Genomic DNA, 16,675 nt, shown 5'->3' on the forward strand with positions numbered 1-16,675 from the left:
GACACCAACACACAGCTGGGCTATGAGGAAAAGCCCCCATATTGATGCATCTGAGAACATTGCTAAGGTGTTTGGGATGTTTGATGTAGGGATAAACAGGGAGTCTATACAGGAGAGAAAATCAGTGCACTGGATTATGGATCCATTCCAAATTGAGCTTCACAAAGAATATGGAAGATCAAAGTCAGTTTCTGGCCTAGGGGTGGCCCTTCTGGAGTGGGATGCCAAAGACAAAAGATCTAGAGAATCTAGAGGACAGAAATGGTTGAGATAATAGAAAAGAAACCCTGTCTCACACCATGGATCCTAGTGCCTTCACTAGGAAAACCGTGGGCCTGTGGTACACAGAAATTTGGATATTATGTTTTGTTTGAGCTCCACATTATTATATATGCTTTGTGTGTGTGTGTGTGTGTTTGTGTGTGTGTGTGTGTGTGTGTTGAAATCTTGTAGCTTGATCTGAGGGCCTGAATAGTACCCTGTGTTCTTGTATTTTTGCTAAAAGCTACAAGCTTCACCTCCATCTTTATGCTGATTAATTAGAGATAAGTCTCAGAGACATTCTGGCCTGGGCTAGCTTCATATCATGAACCTAAGTAGCAAGGATACAAGTGTGAGCCACCAGTGTCCAGCTACAACATCTCATTTGAAAACACATCTAATTAGCAATACATAAGAAAGGTAAGGGACAGACCATTAGTTCAAGCTCCAGCATCCCCAAAGAAATGTTTACTACTTCAGGAAGACTACCAGGTGGAATGTTTCCTGTGAAGAAATGACAAACTGGGGAAAATTCCTGGGTAAACTGTTAAAATAAGCTTCAAAAGAGGAGTGGGCCAAATATATCAGAAGTGAACATGGTTTCACACACTCCCTAAAAACTCAGTGAAGCATTGTACTGCCCGTGGTTCTATTTTAGCATGCCTTGATATGAAATACAGTCATTATCTTGGGATTCCAGAGATGAAATGCCAGTGTATTTCTGGAGGGAAATGACACAAAAATCTACTCAAACCAGTCTTGTACAATGATAAAACATTGGGACAATGGTACAGGAGACTAAGATTTAAAATAGGCTTCAGCTCACCGATTACCCTATGCAGTGATCACCGGAGTAGAAATGAGGAAAATATAACAACAGATACAGAAAATCTCCTGTGTGATAGATTTAGTATATATAAGTTTTGAATATTTTTATCATGCAGAGATCTTGTTCTTGTTTTCATGTTAAAAAATATCTATGATGTCCCTAGCAATGTATCTATGGGTGTTGAAATTTTTCCATTAAAGTTGGTGGAATAAAGTCACTTGTTGTTTGGAGAGTTTGTCAATTATGAGAGAGTGTGAGTGAATGCATCAGTGGTACACAGTAGACACTATGTGGAAAAGAAACTATACAACTTGTGGTTGAGAACTGGATGGGAAGATTGGGAAAGGTAAAGTTAGCAATGGCATTATCCAAAAGGAAATGTAGTGAACAAGGTGGCACTGTGGCTCAAAATAGCAGAGCGCTAGCCTGGAGCTTAAAATCTCAGGAGGAGCATGTACACCCTGAGTGGATGCCTCACAACTGACAAATATTTATATTCATTACTGGACTTATGAAATAGTAACCCTTGTATATCACCTTTATAATAAAAATACAAAATAGTAATGAAAATTAAACTGATAGAAACTGAGAAGACTGAAATTCTAACATCTGTCATTTCAGAGAATCCATAAACTATAAGAAAAGCATTTGTAGCTTGGTGCCAGTGACTCTCCTATAGTCCTAGGTACTCAGGAGGCTGAGATTTGAGGATCATGGTTTGAAGTCAACAGACTTTGAAAGTTTGTGACCCTTACCTTTCATAAATTATCAAAGTGGCTGGAAGTGGCTCAGACGCTCATGTGATAGAGTCCTAGCCTTGAGCACAAAAACACAGGGACAGAGCCCCGGCCCTGATTCAAGCCACAAGACAGACAAAAGTAATTAAATAAACATAAATGCATACATACATACGTACATACATACACATACAAGACATCTGTAGATCAATGAATAAATTATGAGTAAAACAATTTAGACCTCTCCCAGGTTACTGCAGATAAAATCAATCTAAGAAACAGTGAGGTTTCCATGTTCCCTTCAGCAAACATTATTGCCACCCTGTTTCAAATTACAACATGCAGAGCAGGAAATGTTGCAAAGCTGGGGTAAGGAGGATGCTAAAGTCTTCTTACCTCTTCCTACCTCATGTTCCTGTCAAGGCTGAGAGCTGCACAATGCCGGCTCATGAGGCACAGCTTCCTGGAGGCAGCCTGGCATTGTGGATAGGCTGCCCGTGCACAGCCTTGACTATGAACCATACCAGGGTGATGATGCTTCTCCTAGTGGACATCAATCAGTGTCACCTGCTGTCTGGTCGGCCTTGTTTACAGACTTCAATCTGATGTCCCCACAGGACATGCAAAACTCTCTCCCAAGTGCCAAGGCAATCTCTGAGAGAACATATTAAGTTGATTACTTAGAGAACAGAATTACAACTTCAAGATGTGTGTTTTTTCCAAGTCAAACTCATCAGAAAGTAAACTTCAGGATGTTGCTGGTTATTAAAAGTTAGTTCTCACAGCCCTGGGGACATACTGAGTGGAACCCAGAGCATTCTCTGTCTTCCCTGCTGGGGGCCTTGGCTCTGCAGAGCTTGGAATCTGATGGGCCAGCTGTGTAGGGCTCCTGTACCCCACAGCACAAGATTCTAATGCACAGGCTGTGCTACAAGGTTTTCTCATGTCCAAAGCTCTGGACATTGATAAGCCATGTAACAAAATAAGAACAGAAAATTTCCCTAACTCAATGTGGATTCTCATCCACCTGGTAGAGATATGTAGAACCCATACCAGACAGGGTGCCAGAAGAAATACCACTAGACACATCAAAGTGAAAACGCTGAACTTCTAAAGCAAGAAAACATTTTTAAATGCAGCAAACTAAAGAAGGAACTTTATTACAATGAAAAAAGATGAGAATGACTGCAGATTTCTCCATACCAACTGAATGCAGAGAGAGCCTGGAGTGGTATAATTCAACCCCCAAATAAGAACAATTGGCAACCCAAACTGGTGTAACCAGTCTGGCTAAAAATCACAAAGGATGGTGAAACTCAAATCTTCCATGACAAACAACAGCAACAAAAAGAATCCATAGAATTACATCAGAACTACAAGGCTAATAAAGTAAAGGCTACAATTAGAAAATAGAAAACAATCAAAGTAAACACAGCATTATATAAAATCACTACATTATGAATAAATACAAGAATTCAATATATAGAATTGAATAAAGATCATTAGAAGTTTAGTAACTACCAAAGAGGAAAAAAGCACATGAAAGGAAAATAACAAGATGGCAGGAACAATGACATAGTTCTCCATAGTGACATTCAACATCAATGGGTAAACTCTCCAACCTAAAGATGTAAGCAGTATATTGGAAAAAAATACAAAACAACTATAACAACAGAAACTCATCACACAAAGATAAATAATTTAGAGCTATAAGATGTACAAAATTCATCATGCAAATACATCTTGCAAGAAGGGCAGAGTATCCACATTGTCATCTGATAAAATATATTCCTCATTAAAATCAGTACAAAGAGACAAATAAGACCATCACATATTAACAAAGTACATGATCCACAAAGAGGAAATCATAGTGGATAATATTTGTGCACCAAACCATGGAAGACATAAAGACATTAAACAAATACTCTTAGCTTCACAGAACCTCATAGACCCCAACACAGTAATAGTGGGAGATTTTAACACCCCACTTTCATCAAAAGATAGGTTAACCAAACAAAAATCAGCAAAAAAGCTTCTGAATTAAATAACTCCATTACTCAAATGGACATAGAAGCCCTCTTGAAAGTATTTTATCCAACAAGCACACAACTCACATTCTTTTCAGCAGCACATGGAACATTTTCCAAAATTAACAATATTCTAGGACACAAAGTCAGCCTGAGCAAAAACAAAAGGATGGAAATAACTCTTGGTATCTTATCTAATCACAATTAAACTGCTCCTAAACAACAGAACACTACTGAAACACTCAAACATACAGTGACTGAATAACACACTACTGAACAATAGGTGGGAATTCACTGAAAAATATAACACTTCAAACCAGACCCTCTGGGTGCAGCAAAAGCAGTATGGAAAGGAAAGTTCTTAGTGTACATTGTATACATATAGATAAGACAAGCAATGTGAGTAAACCTACTTGGAAAATAAGTGCACACCAAGCCTCAAAACAACCAGATGGGGAGAGATAGTAAGGAATAAGTGATAAATTAACTAGAGACTAAAAATACAGTTTATATAAAATCAACAAAACAATAAGTTGCTCTATTAGTGAAAAAAGAATAAAATTTACAAATGACTATCTAAATTAATGAAGAAAAGAAGAGATTCAGATGAACAAAATCAGAGATGCCAATGCAAACATTGCAAAAAACCACCAAGAAATCCAGAAGATAATGAAGGACTCTTTTCAAAACCTACATTCTAACAAAATGGAAAATCCAGTAGAAATGTACACAAGGTGTTTGAGCTCCACCAAGAATATTAAAACAATTTGAATAGGCCTATACACCCAATGACATTGCTAGTCCAAACAAGGAAAATCCCAGGAACCAGGGTTGATTCTGTGACTTTTCATGTTGAAATAACAGTGTTACTCATCAAACTCGTCCATGAACTAGAAGCAGAAGGATCATGTCCAAACTTATAACATCAGAGAGTGGAGATCGCTGAGTTTCTTCACCTTCCTTCCTTATGCAGACTTGCTTTCAATTTTCCCTTCAGGACAGCTTCAACTGTAGGTTTATCATGCCTAAGCTTTGTGATGTTGAGGCATGTCCCTCTCTCTTCCCAATCCCTTCAAAGCTTTTTTTTTAAAAAAATAAAGTGATGTTGAATTCTGTCAAAGTCTTTTTGTGCATGTATCGATACCATCATGCTACTTCTGTCCTCTTTAAAAAATGTTTTGGAGAGGTGTAGTTAATGTCAGGGTTTAATCTCAGACTTTATTTCTTTAGTTGCTGTATTTCTGACTTGTCCATATTTGTTTTATTTTTGATGTTTAAGTAGTTGGACAGAGGAGTTGCCTTCCCACAAAGTACTATAAGAGTGAGAGGACTTGACCAATGTCATCTTTCTTCTCCACGTGTCGTAAGGTATTTGTAGAGTTGCTCCTCTTTGTATTTGAGGGCACTAGTGTTTGTTCCTTCTGAAAGTCCTGACCATCTTCAGCACTGAGGGTTTTTATTTTAGAGAAGACTGTTTTTTCATTTTATTTTTTAAGTGAGTATATTTGTTTTATTTTATTTTTTTTGTCAGACATGGGGCTTGAACTCTAGGCCTGGTCACTGTCCCTGAGTTCTTCAGCTCAAGGCAAGCATTGAGCCACAGCCCCACTGCCAGATTTCCAGTGGTTAATTGGAGATAAGAGGCTCACGAACTTTCCTGCATCGGCTGGCTTTGTATTGGGGAATCCTGGGACCTCAGACTCCTGAGTAGCTAAGATTATAGGCATGAGCCACTAGTGGCACCCCACTAAAATGCTTATGTTGTAGATGATGTGGAGAGGGGTTCATGTTTCATATTACAGTTAAGGAGAACAGTTTGTTTTGTTACCCCTTCCCACAATCTCTGTCATTTATTTTCTCCCATTCCCAACCACAAGTTGCATAGTTCAGTTCCACACATTGTCTAATGAGTACCACTGCTGGCTTTGTTCACACTTTGTCCTCCATTTTGGGGAGACTACTATGACTTCAATCTCCTTGCACATCACAACTTGGTTGTAAGTAGTTCTTGTCCTCCTTGTTCATATTTGGGATGTTCTATTATATATCCAAAACTTATTGAAGCTAGGTGCCAGCTTCACACTGTTATGATAGCTTCTCAGAACCTGTGATGTGAGGATCACAGTTCAAAACTAGACTGGGCAAAACTCTGTTGTGAGACTCTTACCTGCATTTAACAAGCAAAAAGCCACAGGTAGAGCTGTGGCTCAAGTGGGAGACTGCTAGCGTTGATCAAAAACAAAAGCTCAGGCACAGGACTGGGAAGGTGGCTAAGTGGTACAGCGCTTGCCTTGAATGCATGAGGCCCTGGGTTTGATTCCCCAGCACCACATAAACAAAAACAAAAAAGCAGAAGTGGTGCTGTGGCTCAAGTGGTAGAGCACTAGCCTTGAGCTGAAGAGCTGAGGGACAGCGCCCAGGCCCAGAGTTCAGGCCCCATGACCAGACCAAAAAAAAAAAAAAAAAAGCTCAGGCACACAGCCTTGGTCCTCAGTTCAAGCCCTAGGACCAGTACAAGAACAAAACAACTAAACAACAGCAAAAAAGAAAACTCAAAAAAAAAAAACAAACAATACAAAACCCTAAAATGTTCAGGAAAAGGCTTCTCCAACAATTTTGGTAACAGAGAGGAAACATGTAGGAGCTCAGCCAATTCAAGCAGAATTTCCCTGCTAACAAAACATGATCAGAACACTATTATTGTCAAGCAAACTTGAAAATGGTAAAGAAATGTAGTTGAGATGCTCATCCCAAAGTCTCAGAAGTATATGTGATAATATACTAGAAATATCACACATGACAATAAAGCTGATTTTATTCCAAGGATGCAAATTGGCTCAACACATACAGACAATAAATATTAAGATCAAAAATAAAATCGAGGACTAAAACAATATCAAGGGAGCCAACTCTATATAGAGACTATGAACAAGAAGGATAAGAGGGGGAGTAGACTTCAAACTAGGTTGAGTGTCCAGTGGAAGGATAGAGCTCTTTTGGAGCATCAGATGATGAGCAAAAGCGTCAGATAGCGAGTTCCAGTCCTAGTCTCTGACCAAAAAATAGAATAGAATAAAATACCCAATGTCCAGTGGGCTCCAGACTGAACAGCACCCCTTTTCCTCATGACACTTCTCCAGAAAGTCCAGTGGTGATGGACGATGGGACCTGCAGTGATTTACTTTCTCCACGGGCCGATCTTGGAAGGTTTCTTTTGTTGTCTAAATCAGAACACTGATCTCCATTGTGCCTTTGCCACACTGCTTGTCACAGAATAGAGTCATGGAGATCACAGGATGGAAGAATATGTGTCATGGTGTACACATATCTCCGCGTTGACTGCATCCTGATTGTCCTTGGTTGCCTCCTGCTTTGTCACTGGCTACAATTTTGTTTGTCATTGGCTCCAAGATCCAGTATTTTTTTTTTCCTGACGTGGGGCTTGAACTCAGGTCCTGGGCACTGTTCCTGGGATTCTTTTGCTCAAGGCTAGCACTCTACAACTTGAGCCATTGTACTACTTCTGGCTTTTCCTGTGATTAGTTGAAGTAAGAGTCTCACTAAGTTTTCTTCCCAGTGGGCTTAAGAACCGACATGGCTTCTGACTAGCTAGGAGTATGGGCATGAGACACCTGTGCCTGGTTCTGGCTGTGTCCTTTGGCCACATGCTGTTTCTCGGTGGCTAGATGCTGCTCTATCATTGGAGAACCAGCATTGTTAGATTGATTTAATAAAATTCCATAAAACAAACAGCACTGTCATTAGGAAGGGAAAGCTAGGTAGGAATACACTGTCTAGCTGCTGTCTTAATAAAAAACAGAAATTATTTTTAATTTTAATATTGTACAGGTAATGTATTTCTTTTTTTTTAAGTTTAATTTTATTTTATTTGTGAACATACTGTACAGAGGGGTTACAATTACATGGGCAGGATAATGCATACATTTCTTACCAAGCATTGCAGCCTCCTCCTTTGTTTATCCTTCACATCCCTTCCCAGCCTCCCCCTTCCCCCACCAATCCCAATCCTTCTCCTTCCCACCTTTCCCCCCCTTCCCCCCCCCCCCCCCCTCCGCACCGACTTTGTAAAGCTCATTTTGGACATGACAATTTGTACTTCTCATTGTTGCAACAGGTCCACCTGTATCCTTAAACAACTGGTTTTTATCCCATCTCCTCCACAAGTTACACTGACATCAAATATAGTGAAAGCAGGGGTTATACTGTGGGGGAGGGACATGCAAAGCAACAAAGAAATAATCTTATAAATGCGTTAGAAACACATGCATGAAAGAAAAAAACATTAAGATACATATCTAAGGGTTCTTTTTCCTGACATCACATTATCTGACCTTTTCCGCTTGACTGGTACATATACTAGATATTGCAAATAAGGGAAACCATGGGACCTATGTTACTTTGGGCCTGGCTTACTTCACTTAATATAATTTTTTCCAAGTTTTTCCATTTCCTAACAAATGGGGAAATGTCATTCTTTTTGATGGAGGCATAGAATTCCATTGTGTATATATACCAACTTTTCTTTTTTTTTTTTTTTTTTTTTAATTTAATTTTATTTTATTTGAGAACATACTGTACAGAGGGGTTACAATTACATGGGCAGGATAATGCATACATTTCTTACCAAGCATTGCAGCCTCCTCCTTTGTTTACCCTTCACCTCCCTTCCCAGCCTCCCCCCTCCCTCCCACCCAATCATACCACCCCTCCCCCCCTCCCCCCCGACATTGTAAAGCTGGTTTTGACATGACATTTTGTACTTCTCATTGTTGCAACAGGTCCACCTGAATCCTTAAACGACTTGTTTGTCCCCATCTCCTCCACATGTTATACTGACATCAAATATAGTGAAAGCGGGGGTTACACTGTGGGGGAGGGACATACAAAGCAACAAAGAGATAATATTATAAATGCGTTAGAAACACATGCATGAAAGAAACAAAAACATTAAAATACATATTTGAGGTTTCGTTTTCCTAACATCACATTATTTGACTTTTTCCGCTTGACTCATACCTATACTAGATATTGCAAATAAGGGAAACCATGGGACCTATGTTTCTTTGGGCCTGGCTTACTTCACTTAATATAATTTTTTCCAAGCCTTTCCATTTCCTAACAAATGGGGAAATGTCATTCTTTCTGATGGAGGCATAGAATTCCATTGTGTATATATACCACATCTTCTTGATCCATTCATCTACTGAGGGGCATCTGGGTTGGTTCCATATCTTAGCTATGGTAAATAATGCTGCAATAAACATAGTTGTGCTGGTAGCTTTAGTGTGGTCTTGTTTGTAAACATTAGGGTAAATGCCCAAAAGTGGGATTGCTGGGTCATAGGGGAGTTCTATGTGGAGTCTTTTGAGGAACCTCCATACTGCTTTCCAAAGTGGTTGAACAAGTTTACATTCCCACCAACAATGAAGTAAGGTTCCCTTCTGTCCACATCCCCTCCAGCATCTGTTGTTGTTAGAGTTCTTGATTTTTGCTGTTCTAACTGGAGTGAGGTGATATCTCAATGTTGTTTTGATTTGCATTTCTTTTATGGCTAGGGATGTTGAACATTTCTTCATGTGTCTATTGGCTATCCTTCTTTCTTCTTCAGAGAAGCTTCTCTTTAAGTCTTTCACCCACTTACTTATTGGGCAGTTGTTTCTTTGAGGATTTGTTGTTGGGTGGTTTAATTTTTTGAGTTCTGCATAAGGTTGCAGAGCTTCTGCAGGGCAAATGACATATCTAGCAAGATCAATAGAAAGCCCACGGATTGGGAGAAGATCTTTACTAGCCATACAACGGACAAGGGTCTCATATGTAAAATATACTTGGAACTCAAAAAATTAAACCACCCAACAACAAATCCTCAAAGAAACAACTGCCCAATAAGTAAGTGGGCGAAAGACTTAAAGAGAAGCTTCTCTGAAGAAGAAAGAAGGATGGCCAATAGCTCTGCAACTTTATGCAATCCCATTTGTCCAACCTTTCTTTGATTTCTTGTGTTTCTGGGTCTCTATTCAGAAAATTTCGGCCTGAGCCAAGGAGACCCAGGGTTTCTCCTATTCCATCCTGTAATGTTTTCAGAGTGTCTGCTTTGACTTCAAGGTCTTTGATCCATTTGGAGTTGATTCTGGTGCAGGGTGATATATAAGGATCTAGCTTTAGTTTTCTACATGTAGTTAACCAATTTTGCCAGCACCATTTACTGAAGAGGCTGTCTGTCTTCCATTCTATTGTTTTAGCTCCCTTATCGAAGATTAGATGGCTATAGGTCTGTAGGTTCATTTCTGGGTTTTCAATTCTATTCCATTGGTCCTGAGGTCTGTTCTTATGCCAATACCAAGCTGTTTTGATTACTATGGCTTTATAGTAGAGTTTGAAATTTGGTATTGATATTCCTCCAGCAGTGTTCTTTCCGTTGAGGAGCGTTTTTGCTATTCGGGGTCTTTTATTGTTCCATATGAATTTTTGGATTGCCTCTTCTATTTCCTTGAAGAATGAGGTTGGAATTTTGATAGGTATTGCACTGAATTTGTAGATAGCCTTGGGAAGTATTGCCATTTTCACGATGTTAATCTTTCCAATCCAGGAGCATGGGAGTTTTTGCCATTTTTCAAGTTCTGTGTTGATTTCCTTTTTCAAGATTTTAAAGTTTTCATCATAGAGGTTCTTCACTTCTTTGGTTAAGTTAATTCCTAGGTATTTTATTTTTTATGGGGCTATTACCAATGGAGTTGCTTTCCTAATTTCAGCCACACTTTTCTCCTTGTTGGCATACAGAAAAGCCATTGATTTTTGGGGGTTAATTGTATACCCTGATACTTTGCCAAAGTTTTGAATCAGCTTGAGTAATTTGGGAGTGGTGTCTATGGGATTCTTTAAATACAAGATCATGTCATCTGCAAAGAGGGAGAGTTTTATTTCTTCTTTCCCTATTTGGATCCCCTTTATATCTGCATCTTGTCTTATTGCTGTAGCTAGGCATTCTAATACTAGATTGAAGAGAAGTGGAGAGAGTGGGCATCCTTGTCTTGTTCCTGAGTTAAGAGGAAATGGCTTTAGTTTTTCACCATTGAGTATAAGGCTGGCTGTAGGTTTGTCATATACAGCCTTTATTGTATTGAGGAATGTTCCATGGATTCCTAATTTTTCCAAAACCTTTATCATAAAGGGGTGTTGGATCCTGTCAAATGCTTTTTCTACATCTATTGAGATAACCATGTGGTTCTTATCCTTGCTCCTGTTGATGTGATGAATAATATTAATTGATTTGTGTATATTGAACCAGCTTTGCATCCCTGAAATGAATCCTGTTTGATCGTGGTGTATGATTTTTTGGATGAATTGTTGAAGTCGATTGGCCAAAATTTTGTTGAGAAGTTTTGCATCAATGTTCATCAACGAAATGGGTGTATAGTTCTCTTTCTTTGATGAGTCCCTGCCTGGTTTTGGGATGAGCGTTATGATGGCTTCATAGAATGTGTTGGGTAGTGAACTTTCTCTTTCAATTTCATTGAAGAGGTGGAGGAGTATTGGTGTGAGCTCTGCTTTGAAGGCCTTGTAGAATTCCCTGTAAAACCATCTGGTCCTGGACTTTTCTTAGCTGAGAGGTCGCTTATGGCTGTTTCTATTTCAATGCTTGATATGGGCCTGTTTACATGATTTAACTCATCTTGGTTCAGTTTTGGCATGTCAATGTTTGCTAGGAAAAGGTCCATTTCTGTCAAGTTCTCAAACTTATTAGCATAAAGTTTTGATTAATATTCCCCTATAATGTTCTGGATCTTGGTTGTTTCCGTGGTGATGTTTTTATTCTCATCTCTGAGTTTATTTATTTGGGTATGTTCTCTTCATTTTCTGATAAGATTTGCTAAGGGTCTGTCAATTTTGTTAATTTTTTCGAAGAACCAACTCTTCGTTTTGTTGATTCTCTCTATAGTTTTTTTGGATTCTAATTCATTTAATTCTGATTTCATTTCGATTATTTCTTTCCATCTACTGGATTGGGGTTTATCTTGCTGCTCTTTTTCAATGAGGTTTAGATGTGTCATTAAGTTGTTGGTTTCAGATCTCTGCAATTTGTAGATGTAGGAGCTCAGAGCTGTAAACTTGCCTCTGAGTACTGCCTTCACTGTGTCTCAGAGGAGCTGGTAATTTGTGTGCTCATTTTTGTTGAATAGAATGAACATTTGAATTTCCTTTCTAATCTCTTCCATGACCCACTTGTGATTCAGCAGTGTGTTGTTCAGCCTCCACGTGTTACCGGACTTTCTTTGGTGGCTTTTATTGTTGATTTTATTCCCTTGTGATCAGAGAGAATGCAAGGTATAAGTTCAATGTTTCTGAATTTGGACAAGTTTGATTTGTGGCCTAAAATGTGGTCTATTTTAGAAAGTGTTTGATGTGCTGCTGAGAAAAACATGTAATCTGATGCTGTTGGGTGAAATATTTGGTAGATGTCTGTTAAATCTAGTTGATCTATGCAGCTGTTTAGATCTGCGGTTTCTCTGTTGAGTTTTTGCCGAGTTGATCTATCTAGTGGGAGAGTTGTGTGTTAAAATCCCCAACAATTAATGTCTTTGGATCTATGTGGGATTTGACGGATAGTAGTTTTTCTTGGATAAATTTGGGTGCTCCATTTTTTGGCGAATAGATATTTAGAATTGTAATATCCTACTGAAGGACAGATCCCTTAATTAGTATGTAGCAACCTTCTTTATCTCTACTCACAAATTTTAATTTGAAGTCTATTTTATCTGATACTAGGATTGCAACTCCCGCCTGTTTATAGGGGCTGTTTGCTTGGTAGATTTTGTTCCAGCCTTTAACATTGAAAATGTGTTTGTTTTTACGGGCAAGATGTGACTCCTGAAAGCAGCAGATAGAAGGATCTTGTTTTTTAATCCAGCTAGACAGTCCATGTCGCTTAATTGGAGAGTTAAGTCCGTTAATGTTGATAGATAGGACTGAGAGGTATTTGGGAGTTCCTGTCATGTTATCCACCTTCCTGAGGGCTGTGAAAACTGGGTTCTTCCTATGGTTCTTGGATTCTCAGTTTGGGTGCAGTTTCTTGGCCTTTATTGTGGTCTTGTTGGTTTTCTATGTGTAGGATATCTTTAAGAATCTTTGGTAGGGCTGGTTTGGTGGAGATGTATTGTTTCAATTTTTCTTTGCTATGGAAGGTTTTTATTTGGCCTTCAGTTATAAAGGAGAGTTTAGCTGGGTACAGTGTTCTTGGTTGATAGTTGTTTGTTTTTAGGGCATGGCTTTTCTTGCTTTGATTGTCTCTGCTGAGAAATCTGAGGTGATTCTAATTGGTTTTCCTTTATAGGTGATTAATCTTTTCTCCTTGACAGCTTTAAGGATCTTTTCCTGGGTCTGAGTTGATCCTGTGTGGATTATAATGTGACTGTGGGATGTCCTATTCTGGTCTGATCTATTTGGAGTTCTAAAAGCTTCTTGTATCTGCATAGGCCTATCTTTTTGCATGTTTGGGAAGTTCTCTGCTAGGACCCTGTTAAACAAATTTCCTAGACCATTAACTTCTGTTTCTAGGTGCTCCTCTACACCCATTTTCTTTAGATTAGGCCTTCTGATGGAGTCTTCCAAGTTTTGGATAGATCAATCGTATTTTTTGGACTTGGATGTATGTTCTTTCTCTATAATAGCTAGGCTGTCTTCAATCCCTGAGGTTTGATCTTCTGCATGGTCTAACCTACTGCAAGACTTTCTACTTTGTTTTTTATTCCTTTTCTTTCTAATTGGTCATCTTTGATGGCTTCAAATTCTTTATTGAAGCTTTGTTTTAGATCTTGTATGAACTTCTTTACTTCCTTAATTTGGTGTTCAGTGTTTATTCTCAAATCACTTATTTGATTGGTTATGGTTTCCTTGGACTGCCATTCCTTCTGTTGGGTTCCAGTCAGCATTCCCTTTGTGTTCACCCTGACTTCCTTCAGCTCTTTGTTAATAGATCTCATGGATGTCTTTAGTGATCTTTGTGTATTCTCATCCTGCTCTCTCATTTCCTGTATTACTCTTTGCTTAGCTTCCTCCTGCTCTCGTTCATGCGATTCCTGTAGTTCTCTTTGAGTGTTCTCAGCCTGCTCATGCCATTCCTGCCTTTCTCTTTGAGTATTCTCAAGCTGCTCATGCAAATCCTGTATCAGTTTTTGAGTAGCTTCCTCATGCTCATGATATTCCTGTATAAACTTTTGGATTGTCTCCTCTCTCTGCCTATCACGCACATACAGAGTCCTTTGTATGTTTTCAATCTTTTCATTTATCATGTTTGCCGGCAGTGTTTGTAGAGCTATTTGGGAACTCTTCTCTGGACTATTCATTATCTGTTCTGTCCCCTGATTATCATGAGTGGGAGTTGAGATACCCGGACTTGCCATTTTTTTGTGTTTTTCTGGCTTACTCTGCCCTTTTGGGATGAAAATAACACCAGTTTTGTGCTAGAACACTATTGGAATGCAAGAATCAACCAAAGTCTGTATTTGCACAGTCAATAGTCTGCAGATACAATCTAGGTCAACAGATACATCTATTCAACATCAAACAACTATATATTAATGGGCTACGAACTGCAAAGAAAAATTTGGTAAACCAGAAATTATTATGTTTAGGGAAGAAGGAATACAGTGATGTGGGAAGGCACGGGGAGAGTTAACTTAACTAATTCCTAATCTCAAAGCAGGAAATAGGTTGGATAGGATGACAGTAGTGAGAGAGAAAAAAATAAGAAAGAGAAAGGGGAAAAAAGAGACCAGAAAAAAAAGAAAAGTGATAATTAAAAATATTATGCAGAAGCAAAAACAAACTATTCAGAGAAGAATGTTAATATAATGAGAGAAGGGGAGGGATAAAAAGGAGATGGGAAAAACTTAAAAATAAAAATACTTAAAATATTACATAGGTATAAAGAGGTGGTACTGCTATTAAGGAATTTAAGTCTCAGGGGTTTTGAATTGAGTAATAAATTTGTGGATTAAGTGTGTACACAATGGGGGATAGGGTCTAATAGTTAACTATGGGTGAATCTGAAGATGTGCAGAACAACAATTAAGTCACATAAAGGAGAACGAAAGAGAATAAAAGGTGAAAAGGATAAGAAAGAAAGAAAATAGGATCAGAAGTTCAGTAGAGCTAAACAAGAAACAAAAAGAACTTTTTAAAACAAAAAAAGAAAAAAAAGAAAGAAAAACGGACACACACATATACCCCTAAAATAAAAAGTATAAGAGGAAAAAAAAGTTATTTTAAAACAATTTTTTTCAAAAAAGGTAAAAATTAAAAATTAAAAAAAATTTTAGAAAAGAAATATTTTTTTTTTTTAGTTTAAATTTTATTTTATTTTATTTGAGAACCTACTGTACAGAGGGGTTACAATTACATGGGCAGGATAATGCATACATTTGTTACCAAGCATTGCAGCTTCCTCCTTTGTTTACCCTTCACATCCCTTCCCAGCCTCCCCCCTCCCCCCCACCCAATCATACCCCCTCTACCAACCCCACCGACATTGTAAAGCTGGTTTTGACATGACATTTTGTACTTCTCATTGTTGCAACAGGTCCACCTGAATCCTTAAACGACTTGTTTGTCCCCATCTCCTCCACATGTTATACTGACATCAAATATAGTGAAAGCGGGGGTTACACTGTGGGGGAGGGACATACAAAGCAACAAAGAAATAATCTTATAAATGCGTTAGAAACACATGCATGAAAGAAACAAAAACATTAAAATACATATTTGAGGGTTCGTTTTCCTAACATCACATTATCTGACCTTTTCCGCTTGACTCATACCTATACTAGATATTGCAAATAAGGGAAACCATGGGACCTATGTTTCTTTGGGCCTGGCTTACTTCACTTAATATAATATTTTCCAAGCCTTTCCATTTCCTAACAAATGGGGAACTCAACACCAGAAATATTTTTTTTAAAATAAAACACACTAAGAAAAAGAAAAAACAGTTCTTTGATTTTTTGGAAGAGGTGGGAAAAATCCGTTATCTCCCTTGTGTCCGTAACCAGCCTCTTGTTGGAGTCTCTGGTCTGCTTGTGGTGTTTGATTTTCTGGGGCTTGGTTGGTTTCTGAAGTCTGTTTGTTTGAACAGGCAGAAAAATGCTCTGCTTTACCCTGGATTTTGCAATCGTCCTCCCAAGTCAGTTAAATGGGAGGGAGATCTGCTTTCAGTATCACAAAAGAGGGAGATGGCTTTTTCTTCAAGTTTGGAGATGCTGTGATGAGGCTAGGTTCTGGGTAGAGTTGAGGCCTTTCAGCAAACAGTAGCTTTTCCCGGGGGCTAGTTTGTGAGAAATTCACAGAGCCCAGCCTGGAGCCATTCTCAGGGTTTATGTTTACTGAATTTCAATTGATTGTCCAGGCTGCTAAAGGGAGGGGTAGCTTCTGGCTCTCATTACCCAGTGAAGAAAGCCACTCCTGGGCTGGCACCCGAGCTGGGTGACTTTTCCCTGGGTGGAGCTGAGTCTGGCAGGTCAGTTTAGGTTCTTGTGACCTGCTAAATGACTCTAGTTTTCTTCCAAGACCTGAGTTGGAGCCAGCAGCTCCGCTGAGCTTTGTCGGTATCCAAGATGGAGATCTCCGGTACTGGGGAGGGGAAGGGTATCCTTCCCTCCTCTGCTCCCTGGGAAGGAGTGAGGACGTTAGGCTTCTACTCACGCCAAGTCTTGGTTCCTGGGTCGTCTCTGGTTTGTGAACTGCAGGATGAAGATTTCTGCTCCTTGTCGGTTCTTGCTGATGTTGAGTAGAATCCCCTCGCACGCCCG

The sequence above is a fragment of the Dipodomys spectabilis genome, unplaced genomic scaffold (genome assembly GCF_019054845.1).
Source record: "Dipodomys spectabilis isolate Male_0828 unplaced genomic scaffold, ASM1905484v1 ptg000266l, whole genome shotgun sequence".
Lineage (NCBI taxonomy): Eukaryota > Metazoa > Chordata > Mammalia > Rodentia > Heteromyidae > Dipodomys > Dipodomys spectabilis.